We start from the raw sequence: 14,884 nt of genomic DNA, 5'->3' as shown, positions 1-14,884 counted from the left end.
TCTTCTTCTTCTTCTTCTTCTTCTTCTTCTTCTTCTTCTTCTTCTTCTTCTTCTTCTTCTTCTTCTTCTTCTTCCATCTCATCATCATCATTCCCTTCCACTTGAAACATGAAAGTCAACCTGATGAAACTTCATTATACAAGTTACAAAGCAGCACAACTGAGTAGCAGAATCATGACTGTGAACTACAGGATGCACAATAGCTAATGCAGGTGCAGCCTCCTTTCCATAACCTAAATGACAGCGGGCTCAACCTGCATATGCCCTTTCTCTTTTCTTTCTGGCTACATATGGCTGTGAACTAAACTCAAATACTGAATGATATATAAAGTTTTCATAGCATAATTTTTGTAGTAGTCATGTAAAGGATCTATTGTACAACTTCTGATTAAAGTCTCACTTTAATTTTAAAATGCTGAATCAATTATTTAATCTAAGAAATTTATTTAATGGACATAGGGTTTTAAAACAGGATTGACTAGACTTGATCACAAATATAATGCTAGGTTTGGGGACTTCCTTTTAAGTACCTGAAGAGGTTTTTTTTTAATATTTATTTTCTTTTAAAATTGTGAGTATATATGTCTGTCTCTATGTGTATTGGTATGCTCACATTAGCACTGGGGAGGCCCTTATAAGATGCTTCCCCTGGTGGTAGAGTTATAGGTGGTGAAAAGTTAGCCAACATGTATTTTAGCAATGAACTTGGAGCCTCAACAAGAACATTGGATGAGGTTAACTAAAATTTCTCTAGCCTTGCTGATGAATTTTGAGAATAAAATGGAACATATAAAGTCTGTTTTGCATTGACTTGGGTCTTGTATGAGTTCTTTTACCTTGTGGTCAACTTGAATATTTGTGTATAATTACCAGAATTATTATTATTATTATTATTATTATTATTGTAAAGGGAATGTTTCAACCGTTTACATTTTTACCTCTTTCTGGTTAGGAAAGGGCAGCAGGTAATAGGAAGAGTTACAAGAAAAAAAACAAGAACCACAACAAAAAACAACAAAACAAAACAAACAAACCAAAAAGAACACAGACTCCAGTTCTAGAAACAGCACAGATAATCAGAGACCTCTGTAATATCCTGGGAAATACTTATAAAATATTTCCTCTGTTTCCAAATAAATATGAACCAAAGTTTTAAACAAGCAAATGCATTAGCTAATAAATCTCATGCTCAATGTATATCTACTACTTAACTATCATTACTTTTTTTTCCAGAACAATAATAAACATATCTATGATGTGAGCCTAATATATACTAGATTTAGCACTGGGATTCAAACCCTGATCATCTAACATCCAACCAAGTGTTTGTAATTATCTCAGAAGTCTTCCTACAATGCTACTGGTACCTGAAACCTTGATATTTATGCCTATTGTTTGGAAGTCAAGAAAAAAGTACTTTTGAGAGAATATTTTTTCCTAGAAATGATTGTCCAAGTTCACATAACTTAGATCACTTCATTACCAATAAAAATGCTGGCCTTATATTGTGATCATTTTTACTAGAGCAGTCCCTGACCTAGGGAATTATGAGAATAACCACACAAATAAATATTGCATACAGAATAGTAGTAGGTAGGGTCTTTGTTCTAGAACACTTATGTTAATACAGCTTTTTAGAAAGCCTGTAGAACTGAGAAATAACAAGTCTCATAATCTGAGTTTTCCATTTCATTAGATGTTCATTGGATATTGCTTCATATCAGGAGGTTTTTAGGAATGTAATAGTCTGTCTTTCAAATATTAAAAAAGAACCAGGCTAAGACAGATGTTAATCAATATATGCCTGAATTTTAGAAATATAACATGGAGGTTAAAGACACTAAGAAACTTACGTGTCACTTTACATGTCCTAATTCTTTAAACTCTGAAAGTGAATCTCAGTTAAAAATGTAAAACTTTAGTTCAATGAAAAAATCCCCAAAGGCTGAAATAGTATAAAAGACAGTATGAATGGGGGATGAGAAGGAGGGTACTGAGTATGAAAATAAAGGAACTACTATCCATCAGTTTCCAGAATGTAGACCTTGTCTTAGAGTATGGGTAAGTTACTTTGTGAGTCTCATCCCTATAATTTCTAGTGTAAGAAGCGATCAGATTAGAGGTCCCTGAAATGTTCTTACTAAAGAAGTGATGTCCAAATTGTCACTATCAACAGATTCCAGAGATATCGACAGTAACATTACATAATAAACTCCTCAGTGCATATTTGTAATCTTTAAGTAAAAGTAGGGTCACTTCCGGCTACTAAACAAGCCTTACTGTGTAGCTATGCTTGTGTCTTCTCACTCTCCATTTCTGATCCAAATCGTCAAAGTTCATCCATTCTTATGCACAGCCTTTCTGCTGGGATCCAAGGGGAAAAGAGCAGCATTCAGTAAATGTTTGTAGTCAATCAGTCATGCTTTAGAAAACTAGCCAACATGTACACCCATCATCCATCTGGGCAAAGGCTTTATCAGCTTTTAGACAGTAAATGAGTCACTCTGTAAAGCTCTTTCCAGACTAATGGTATCTCTAATTTCTCTATTAGATGGACTAGGGTATTAAGGAGTGAAATCTATGTTATTATGCTCCCAGAAATGAACTTCCCCCAAGCATACATGAGTATAATAGCTGATAAAACCTTGAAAAATACAAGGTTAAAATTGTGTTTATCTGAACCACACCATCTGTATCCCCTAACAGCTTGAGCAGGAAGGATTTGTTCCTTAAGCATTATTAGTTTTGCTAAAAATCGCCCTTGTTTTCACTACCCTGAGGAAATAAATGGCATTGTAAAAATGAAACTGCGCTTATTATAACCTAACCTATGGGCCACTTTTTCAAAAGCAATTTGGTCATTTGACATCGTTTTCTTCCCAGTGAGAATAAATAGAAATATGTGGTCTTTTCCTATTCAATTCAACTTGCCCTTTATGTCATCTTTTCTACCATATTCTTATTTTTGGAGGAAGGGGTCAAGTCATTCAAAACATAATTGCTTTGGATTTTTTTTTTAATTTTCTTCATAAATCTCTCCTGGACTTGTCTGTCCATTTTAATTTTTTACTATTTTATTATCTTATCATGCAAGAAATAAAAATGGAGATTTTCTTTGAGAGATATTGGCTAAAAGATGTCTAAGAACCTTCTATGTGTCCTAATACTTTACATATTAATGGCAATGCTGATCTCACAATTGCATTTTCCTGTACGAAAAGTGAGCAACACCAAACATGAGTTTTGATTCCTTTTTATTTTTTTTACAGGAAATGTTTTATTTTAATGGAATTTAGTGAAAGTAGTTTATGTATTTGTACATCTCTTCCTTCTCACTCCATCTCCTCCTCCTCCTCCTCCTTTCATTCTCTCTCTCTCTCTCTCTCTCTCTCTCTCTCTCTCTCTGTGTGTGTGTGTGTGTGTGTGGTGTGGGGTGTGTGTGTGTGTATGTGTGTGTGATATAGTAATGTCCAAAGTACTGGTTCAATATATTTACAATAGAATTTGTAAAAATGAGCATTTGTTGAAGACAGACATTTGAAAACTTTCTAGATCGATGCTTAATGAAATTACAAAATATCACAGGGTCTTAGCATCAACTAAAACAGAGTAAAATTTAAGCTTTTAAATTTTAAATTTAATTATTTTAAGCTAATTTTTATTCTCAAATATGCTGCTGTGGTATCCTTTGAATATTGTGATTACATGCAAAGTCCTATATGCCTGGTAAAGTATGAAGAAGCAAATAGAAAAACTTCATGTGTCATATGAATACTACTGTATTCTTCAGAAAAGTCATAAGGAACACTGCTAAGTTATATAGTTTGGCTGGTTAGAAAGCACTGTTGCTATGGTAAAGGTTTCTTTACAGCCTTCATAACATGAGGAATTAGGACAGACATATTCTTGAGTGCTTTTACTTTGGCTACCTTCAAGTGCTGTTTACAAAGCAATAGAGTGTTTATTAAGTGCACAAGTGGCATTATTAACAATGAATTAAATCCCTTAAATTTTCAAGCATACTGTGAATATGACAGCTTACTTGAATGCTTGGTTATATGTAATTATACCCCCTGGTCCCATGACAGACATCATAAAGCAGTATTATTTGTGGCAAGAAAGATACTGTGAAATACACATTATTAATAAAAACTTCAGATGAAATTTTAATCAGGAAGGTTTCATAAAAACTAGGTTAGATTGTCAAGTGTTCTAAATTTCTTTTTACCACTTCACTTGGGAGAAGATTTAAATACACTTTAATTTTGTCACTCAAAGATATGAAAGTGGATAATTCTTACTAGCAGAGCAAAGTGTTTGATAATTTCTCCAAACATGTTGGATGGATTGTTAAGTAAAGAGATTTTCTCAAGATTAAGTAATATCAGATACAATTCAACAAGGTTATATGCACTATAAAGATACATTATTTAAATAGATAATTGCTGTCAAGGAAATAATATGTCTGAATTAGTCAAATTCACACGCATGCAAACACCTGCACATGCATGAACACACAGATTTTAATGGATGTCCCTTGCTCTGACAATACTCTCAACAAGCATAATAGACTCTCTAATAAACACCCCACTACCAGCCATGAGAAACATTCTGTCCAAGTTGCCATGGTATTAGTTCAACAGATTCCTAAACCGATAAACCAATTGTTGTTGCCCTTGGTGGCTTCTAAGAGACTGAAAGTACATCTTTATTTTTATTTTTGCAATTTTTTATTAGATGTTTTCTTCATTTACATTTCAAATGCTATCCCCAAAGTCCCTTATACCCTCCCACACCCTGTTTCCCTATCAACCCACTTGTACTCCTTGGCCCTGGCATTCCCCTGTACTGGAGCATATAAAGTTTGCAAGAACAAGGGCCTCTCTTTCCAGTGATGGCTGACTAGGCCATCTTCTGCTACATATGCAGCTATAGACACGAGCTCTAGGGGTACTGGTCAGCTCATATTGTTCCTTATTTCTAAAACCATTGCACAATTCAAAGACAAAACTCAGACAGACTCAGAGATTTGAGCTAAATCTAACTTGAAGGACTCCTTTCTTTGATCTGGCTTTCATAATAACAGAAACTAGTATAAAAGCTTGCAAGAGACAAAGGAAATAAGTAGCCCTAAACTCAAAGGAAGCCTATGAACTACAGCAATCACAACTATGGCAAAATATACCTAGAATTGCCACAGTGGTGCCCATGTTTTCTTGGTAGCTAACAGCTCTGTAATTGGATTGAAGGCATCCTCAACTGGAGAGAAGCTATGCCTCATATTAGAAATAGCCATCTATTGGAGAAAGTGTGGCCATCATTATTAGATGAGCTCTTACTACTGCTGCCACCTTATATGACCTGCATAATTCTTAACTACACTTCAGAATGTATCCTATAAGGATAATGAATGATAACTGTAGCTTTTGCCCCACATCAAGGTTTTCTTTATAGAAAATGGAGACCATTTCAGAAAAAAAAAACATAACTTCCTACAATTCAAAGATTAATGCTTAATTCACCTCATCAATATGGCTGCCTAAACCACAACCAAGCAATGACCCTTTCAGCATTCAATGTATATATATATATATATATATATATATATATATATATATATAGAGAGAGAGAGAGAGAGAGAGAGAGAGTGAGAAATTTTACTAAACAGGAAAAAAAAAACCTACAAGAGATTAATGAGTGGTAAGAGGGAAAATTCGTCTTCCCTAGGAATGAACCCCCTAATTAATTATCCAGTACAATGTGCTCGGACATTAATTTGTATATTCAACCACACTAAATGGGCTGAACAAACTGTACTTATAGTGTGTGTGTGTGTGTGTGTGTGTGTGTGTGTGTGTGTGTGTGTACAATAATAATTTACTGGAAAAAAAAGAGGCCACCACTTTGAGAGGGAGTGGGTCAACAGGTTGAAGGGAAAGAACATGGAAGGTCTTTGAGGGGAGAAATTGAAGGGGAAGAGATATAATTGTATTCTAGTTAAAAAATAATTTAGAATACAAATAAAATAGAAAAAGTTCAAAATTAGCTTTGCTATCATAGGGAGAGTAGATAAATAGTCACTTTATATCACTAGAAAATAGTTCTTATAAAAATATACTTATAGAAATACCAATCAAAGAAAAAGACGCAGGTAAATATATAGAGATCCTAGTATCATCATACTAAACACTACAACAATGTGAATTGCAGAATACTTTATTGTCTTTTTCATCCTACTCTTTCCATAATAATATAATTGGAAAATGAAGTATTCCTCCCTTTCCCACATGCTTACCACTGGTGGCAAATCTTGGCTTTCCAATATGAATCCTTCTGGAATCAACTAAAACCAAAGATCTAGACAGTGATGAGAGGGATTCATCTAATTCTGGGCCACAGTGGCAGCCCACATAAAAGAAAATGAAAGAAGAAAGCCTTTGCTTTTTGTCTGCTTTCCCTCACTCTTGCTGCTGCCAAGTTTATATATCCTGCTACTGAGTCAGTCCAATTGGATTAAAACCTATTTCTATGGAATTCTAATGTAGACAGAATACCAGCCATCACCTCCAGCCCCATGGACTGAACAACTTCTAGATTTTTGGCTTTTTTTTTCAGACAGTAACTGTCATTCTAGTGATACCACAGCCTGCAAGCCACACTCATGAATCTACCTTTAATATATACAGATTGATTCTATCAATTCTGACTTCTAGAGAACCTGGACTTAGAGCTAACCCATCAAGTAAGTTAGTTAAAAAACAAAACAAACAAACAAAAACCTTTAACACAATGGTCAGATTATAAAGTATAATAGGGAAACTAATATGACACTATGTGTCTTCATTTATATTGTTCAATGAAGGTGTTTCATCTCCCAATATCCATATGATTGAGAGAAAAGAACCCCTCGAGGTTACTCCTTATAAAGATATTTCTCCAGGAGATAGTTGTGAATGTAAAACAAAACAAAAGAATAGTTTGTATAATTTTAAAATTTTCTTAGAAACTTACATTTAAACAAGTCAGAGTGCCCCAGTGGTTGAAGAAAACTGTTACACATGTACTATTACTCCAAATGGCAACAAAATACAAGATATGGTTGCCACAGGGCAACATCTTAACATTCTAAAGACCAGTGCGTGTCACTATGCATACCATAAATTCTATTCATTCCAATTCTCAGGTGTAAAATGAAAATGTTCAAGGCAACACTGAGCTCCTGATCGTTGCTTGCCAGTGAGTGAAGTTGTGTTAGACAGGAAGAAGTTTAATCAGTGGCCTGTGTCATTCCAAGGAAAATACAACCTTATCTAAAAGGCACATACATAATTAAAGGCACTGACCACCAGAGACGAGATGTTGACTCATCTGAGTGTAGAGAGAAACCGGATTGTAGATAAAATCCTGCTTGTACCTACTCATCTGTATTCTGTCTTAGTAGTGTTCTCCACTGTGAGTCTGAGCTTTAAATTTAGAATAGAAAATCTGAAGGTGAAGCTCAGTGTTAAGTATTTACCTTGTATATGCACATTAGGGTAAACAGAGCATCATGAAAGTGCAGTAGTAGCAGCAGTAGTACTAGTAATAATAATAATAATAATAATAATAATAATAAATAAGCAAAGCAAACAACTAACCTCAACAATTCATGTGTTTGGTTGAAGCGTCTTATATGCATTACTGGTCTTAAAAGACACTAATGAATTATGCCATAGATACCTATGTATGCATCTGTGCATCTGTTGGAGATCTTCAAAATATCTGGTGTGGAAGAAGTAGTATCTTGTAGAACACTTGGAAATCTTTGAAACAGTGTTTATCCTTGAAAGGCAGGTACATCAATTCCCTATATTGAGATACGATGTACAGAAAATGGTAATGAAGCTATTCAAGGTGAATCCATTGGTACTCTTGATGAGGGCAATATCATTTAGATTTAGTTAGCTAAATCCAATGTAGCAGGGGGTATAAATGTGCTTGTAGGGGAGTGACTAATGGATCTAGATTCATATTGAAAACTTCTAATTGGAAGAAACACAGATACGGCATTAGAAAGAAAAACTGTCTCGAAAGGATTGGATTTTTCATAATTTTTTGTTTCTTTGGTTTGCTTATCTCATATATAACATACTAGGACACAAGACACCACAATAGAGATTTTGCTCTTCAAATAATTAAGAAAAAACTTAGAAAAATTTTAAAGTTTATAAAATGAAAAGACAGTACTGTTTATATCCCAGCTTTCTAACTATATGTCCATTGACAAAGTGCAGAGTCCATTTTCATCATTATATCTATTACAAAATGAAATAAAATCTGACATTTCCATAGTAACATTACTGGGTAGAGAGGTTCAGAGACCAGTTGGGTGAGGGGAAACCACGTATAGAACATATAGTATAATAAATAAATCAGCTGAAAACATTTCAAAATTTGTATACAATTCCTTGTTCTATTTTGAAAATCAGAAATACATGAGTTGTTTTGAACAAATTAAGCCATCTATAATATCTTTTTTTCATTTTTTATTAGTGTAAAGTTAAATGTCATGGAATTCATTGTGAGAATCTGTTTATGATAATTTAATTTTCTTCTAAGGCCTCTCATTCAAAGATACATTTTACATTCCTTTTCCTACTGGCTTATTTTTCCTTTTTCATCTATATTTTCTATGTAATTTTTGAGCCCTTCAGAAGATTAGTATGGTGGCTGAGTATGGGTATAACTAAATGAAACATAGTTTCTGATCTGTCTTTAAGCACTATCTCTCAAAGTCTCACCACAGTTGCTATAGTCACAGATAAGTATTACTATTGTCAATTCCCTGCAGATATTTTGATTGGGTTCCTCCTGACTTGAAGGCACAGAAGGCTTCAAAGGTCAATGGGGTGAGAACTAAGGCCCAATAAGACTTGAAAGGTCTGTGAAATAAGAAATTGGTGGAAATCCTTCATTTTACTGCTATTCAGCACAATTCTGCCTTATACTGTGCTAAAGGCACCATCAGTTTGAGTAATGAGACTAACAGTCAACACAAGATTAATTACTCCAAGTCAAGTGTCTTTCAGATTAGAAGGAGCCTTAGATGGATTAACTACAAATTTCATAGTATGTGGCACGGAAGCTTGGCGAACAAGTAGAAATGAATGTACTCAGCGGAAACCACACCAGACGCATTTCTTTGCCGTATTAGAGCTAGATATAAATATCCATAACTATTAAATTTAAATGTATCATCTTTGAATAAGAAACTTATGTCGGGAAATCATGAAACTACAGAATGTATTAAGTAGGAGCTCTAGGACGGGAATACAAGTTTGTGGGGATACTTTAGTCCAGAGGATTAAGTAGCTTGCCCTTCACACATTTACTGTCTTTGATGGGTCTGTAAATGAGTCAAAGAAAAACCCGGAGATGAAAAACACTTCATTTTTCTGTAAGTTTTATAAAATGGAATTCATTACATATTTATTGCTAAAAAAAATCACTTTAGATATATTATTTAAATTGATTTTACAAGAAAGTTATAGATAAATGTTTTTAACTGAAAGCATGTTTTTCATACAAAGTATTTTGATCACACATTATCCCTCCTCCAACTTCTCTCTGATCCTTACCTCCTCTCCATTCACTCTCGTGTCACTCCCTTTAGGAAAAAAAAATTAGGCAAATAAAACACAGATACAAAAGAACCATATTATTTAACTATTGGTTAGGGAAGTATAGCACACACACACACACGTATATGTATGTGTATGTGTATGATGTGTATGTGTATATGTATGTGTATGTGTATGAGTATGTGTATGTATATATGTGCCAAGGGACAAACTCAGGTTATCAGTCTTAGAAAATATCTTTACATGCTGAGCCACCTCTCCAGCTCTGTCTGATTTTGACAAGAAATCTCAATCTACAGCCTAAGCTAGCTTCAGCTTGCCTCAGCCTTCCAAGTGCTACAAGTACTAACAGTCATCAATGTGCCCACATTGTTGTATGTCTTAATCTGCCATAATTATCACTTACTCTCTTTTAGATATAACTGTTCAGGCATCTCTCTTTCCAGTATCTTACTCAGCAGGGAAGAAATTTCCTCAAGGAGTCCAAAGTGTTTTGTCTAATGGATGGTTACAGGATATTTTCCAGGAAGTAATATGGTTGAATTAATATGCTACCAAACTAAATAAACCTGAGCCTCTACATACTAGAAAGCTAAGAGACTGTATTGCTGCCTTTGCTATTCAGATTGCATTTCTTAGAGAGTGTGAAAGCTATACAGGAAATTGAAGTAGTTGTGATATAATTCTTGTTAGTGAAAATAAATTGTCTGCTTATTCCTTATGTCAAGAGCCAGAGTACCCAATTGTCTCAAGAATGCTGGGGAATAAATGGCCATTATAATTTTTTTCAAGCTTATGGATAATAGCTCCTTAGAAGGGAAGACCTTGTTTCTGTAATAACCACACACTGTAGATACAGTGAATAGACAAGTGACCCTGGAACTGAGTTGGAAGTTTTCTCCTCACTGGCTGGTTCTGATAGTACATGAATGTGCTATGCAGACTGGTGAGAGGCAAGAGCATCAACAATCTTACCTTTTGTTGACCCAGTGTAACTGTATACAGACCTTCTGGTTATGGTCTTCTCACTGGTCCAATAGTGCCATGATTAGAGAAATAACCAACTGATTTCTGATTGGAACTGAAGCCTATTCCATCTTTCCATCCAGGTTTATTTAGAGACATCTGAACACTCCACTAAGGTATCTATTATCCACTCCTCACATCTTATCTTAGGGTTTTTATTGCTTTGAAGAGACACCATGACCATGGCAACTCTTTCCATTTAATTGGAGCTGGTTTGCAGTGCATAGGTTCAGTCCATTATTGTTATGGCAGGAAGCAGGGCATATACCAAGCACAATGATAAAAATGAAGCTGAGTTTCTCCATCTTGATGTGCCGGCAGCAGGGAGAGAACTGAGATACACTACTTCCAACAAGGCCTCCTAATCCTGTTATTCCCTGTGGACATATAGGGGCTGTTTTTATTCAAACAGCCACACATCTTTAATGAATTAAATTTTACTATGAATCTTTTGTCATAAGAAAAGAAATAAATAAGTAATGATATTTTCTATGGTTTGAATTTTTCATATATTTTAATATTCAATTTGGTTGAAAAATAAGTTGATAATTATGTCAGAAGATAATTGTACATGGTAGATGTAAATACTTACCATGAGATATGTTTTGAAATTCTACTTACTATATATTTCACTAAGCTAAAGATATTAAAATTGTTATAAAAGTGCATGCAAGTATTAGAAGGTGGCTGATAACAAATAAAACAAATAAAATTCAAAAAAAATTTAAAAATCACTTCTTGTTTTTTAAAACACTTTTAAAATGCAAAATACTATTGAAAATTCCTTAGGTAAAGTAAGACTTCAGATGCTTTGAAGTTGATGTTTAGAGAATAATTTTTCATTGTTTAAAAAAAAAATGTCAATCATCTCTTTGGGCCAGCACCTAACAATGTAAATATCTGTTTTCATTGGTTTTAAATCCCCTCAACATCACAATATCAGCACTCTGCCATTAGAACTCAAAGAGACTGATTCTTGGAAAACTGTCATGGGAAATACTAAAAAAGAAGGGCCAGCAGGCTTCCCGCACTACCACTGGCAACCAGCAAACCACATGGCTCCATCCAGGTTTCCAGCTCTGTACCTCTTGCTCTTGGAGCCACTAGTTTTCGCTTCCCCATAAATCCCTGTAGTTGGTGATCCCACATTCCAGCAACCTAGTAAATCAAAACCTTTAAAGTTAATAATTAGCCAATCAGATTTGTGTATTAATAAATTCTCAATTTACAAGATGCCAATACAATAGCTTCAGAATCAATTGATAATGATAAAAGATGCCCACCTACATTAGAAAAATTATCCCAATTATTCTACCCTTAAGATACCATAATTACCTGTAGCTAGTTAAAGCCATGCTGGTTCATGTCCATGTCCATCTCGGCTTTCTTCCTTTCCCCTCAGACTCTCCCTGTCTCTGCAACTTTTAGTTCTGCCTCCCTTTTCCCTATCCAATCACAGGCCTCCTGTTGCCCTAATGTTGGAACAGGGAAAATCCTGTGACAACAAATCATCAAAGCTGATTTGCAGTCTTTTTGTATATGTGTCTCGTCACTATTTTATCTTTATCCCTATTTCTACCTACATAGGTGTAGATACATTCTCTGCAAAATATAAAAAATAAATATCATCTAGGTTGTCTGAGAAGCTATAAACAACAACAAAATTATACTCTATGGACAAATACAGAGAATCATATTAACTAAACAAAAACAGTTCTGCAGAATATTCTAGAAAGTTGTAGATGATAGACAGGATGGCAGATTAGATTTGGAAGTACATAAATCAAATGTCCTATAATTAAAGTTATTTTTTAAGCATCTATATACATATTTTAAATGGTATTGTATAAAATATTTATGCATTCAACATGAACTGAATGAAAGTATTTCATTATATTGAGCATATATTTCTTTCTTGTACCATATGGTTAAGAAAACATTTTTTAAAATACCAGTACCACAATATTGCTATTTTTAAGTCAAATCTTGCTTACAACTAAATTACCAATCCATACTTCAAATATTTCTTATGTGGTTCTGAAGTTGTATGCTTCAATTTTTTTTAAAGCATTGTCTATCATGATAGATTAACATACTAAGAGTAGAAATATGTGACATTTACTAATAGTAGAATTTCATAAAATGATGTGTGCAAAATTGATTTTTCTATCATGCTCTCTGCCTGTTCGGAAATTCACACCCCTACTACATAGTCTGAAATTTCAGCTGAATGATGTTTTTAATTTACGTTTCTCCATTTCTAAGCATCGGCTGAAGATTACGACTGCACATTACAATTACTTCTAGTCCTTATCTGTAAATGAAATTTGAAAACATGATGTGAACACAGTGTCCTGCCACCAGCAGCAGAAACACAGCTCTTCTTCCCCCTATCACACCATGTGTCAGCATGCTCATCCATAAGAAGAAAGAAAACACCTTGAGAAAAATAATTGGATTAAACCTTATCAGCACGACTAACTTTGCTGGGTTTTGTGTAACATTCAAATACACGAAAACATTACACATCAATGTACATGTCTGGGAAGCCTATCAGAGCAACATTTTCAACACCCAGGAACAAGACACTGGGTTCTGCCTATATCTTTATTTCTGTCATATAACTTTGAAAGTGCACAAAAAGAACATCTTCGCAGTGGTTGCTGTTCATGTTTTAAATATAGTGCAGCATTGGTTAAATTCTGTAAATAACTACATCAAATAATTTTAATGTATTCAGATAACATTCCTGCTTCGCAGAGTGCTAACACTGTGTTCTTCCTCCATACATATAATTTAATCCAGTTCTTTTACAGGACTTCTTAAGAAACATGGCTACTCTGCTTTGTTTTGTGATCTTGTTCTCTGTTCAAAACTTTGATTGGGAAAAGTTGTAGGATAAGATTAAAAAGAGACAAAATTTTAAAAATTATGCTGAGCATGAAAAAGGAATATTACCTTAGTGTTGATCTAATTAAGGGATATAGCCACGATGCTTGCAGTAAAGAAAGCAGTGAAGATAGACGTCATGTCTGTGGTTGAAATCCAGGGGCTGTGATGTACTAGTTTGACATTCAAAGCATTAAAAAGATATTAAAATGTCTTCAAGCATCCTGGCTTGAATACCCCAGAAAATATAATAGTCTGCAGAATGAAATGAGGAAAAAAATATCGACATTCAGGTTTCTACTTTCACACTCATTGCATATTTACCTTTGGGCAATTCATACATTTCTTCTTTTCTTAAAATATGTTTATATTATATTATATTTTATATTATATTATATTTATTTGGACTTTGTGTGTATGTGTGTGCAGGTGTATTTGCAGAATGGACAGGTGATAGATAGATAGAAAGATAGATAGATAGATAGATAGATAGATAGATAGATAGATAGATAGATAGATATGTAGATACATAGATACGTAGGTAGATACATATATAGATAGATACATTGATAGATAATAGATGGACGATAGAGAAAGCAACTGTGAGTATACCTACCATGGCAAGAATGAATGGCTACTATGATCTTGTAGAAGTCACTTCTCTCCATTAATATGTGGACACCCAGGGCTCAAATCGAGGTCGTCAGGCTAGACAACAAGTGCCTTTAATTGCTAAGCTATATCATCAGCCTGAGTTAGACATTTATGAACTGAGTTTTTGTCTTCTTTAAAGTACTATTACCCTCTAGAAGAAATAAATGAGGTGATAGGAATGAAACCACTCTGTGGATTATAAAATAGTCCATTATATGAGGTATATTGTTATGACAGCCATCACTGAGTACCTCCACAATAATAGAAATGGTGCTTTCTGCACAATATGTCATGAGGAAAAGCATTATGTAGTGTGAAACGCATACTATCAAGTATTATATATTGCTCAAGGGACATTTTCATGAAAACTTGGCACTGCTATTCTTTCAGTGTCAAATGCATCATTATGGCTGCTATATAGAACACCATTATTTGGGAGCTCTTTCACAAATTTCACATATAATGAATATACATAATTTTTCATTTTGAAGTAGAAATAGAGGTTTTGGGTTCCTTATCATTGAAATGGTTTAGAATTTATTGCACAAATAAACTTTTATCAAGGTCTCTGTACCCTTGTTTAGACAAAGCTTAGAAGCCCTGGTCAAAAGTTTTCCATCATGGCTGATAAACTGTGGAAAATACACCGGGAGGAATCTGGTGCTGTTCAGAGTGCACAAATAGAGCTGTCTAAT

Source organism: Mus caroli, chromosome 16 (genome assembly GCF_900094665.2).
Source record: "Mus caroli chromosome 16, CAROLI_EIJ_v1.1, whole genome shotgun sequence".
In the NCBI taxonomy this organism is placed as follows: Eukaryota; Metazoa; Chordata; class Mammalia; order Rodentia; family Muridae; genus Mus; species Mus caroli.
This window is presented reverse-complemented; position numbering follows the sequence as displayed.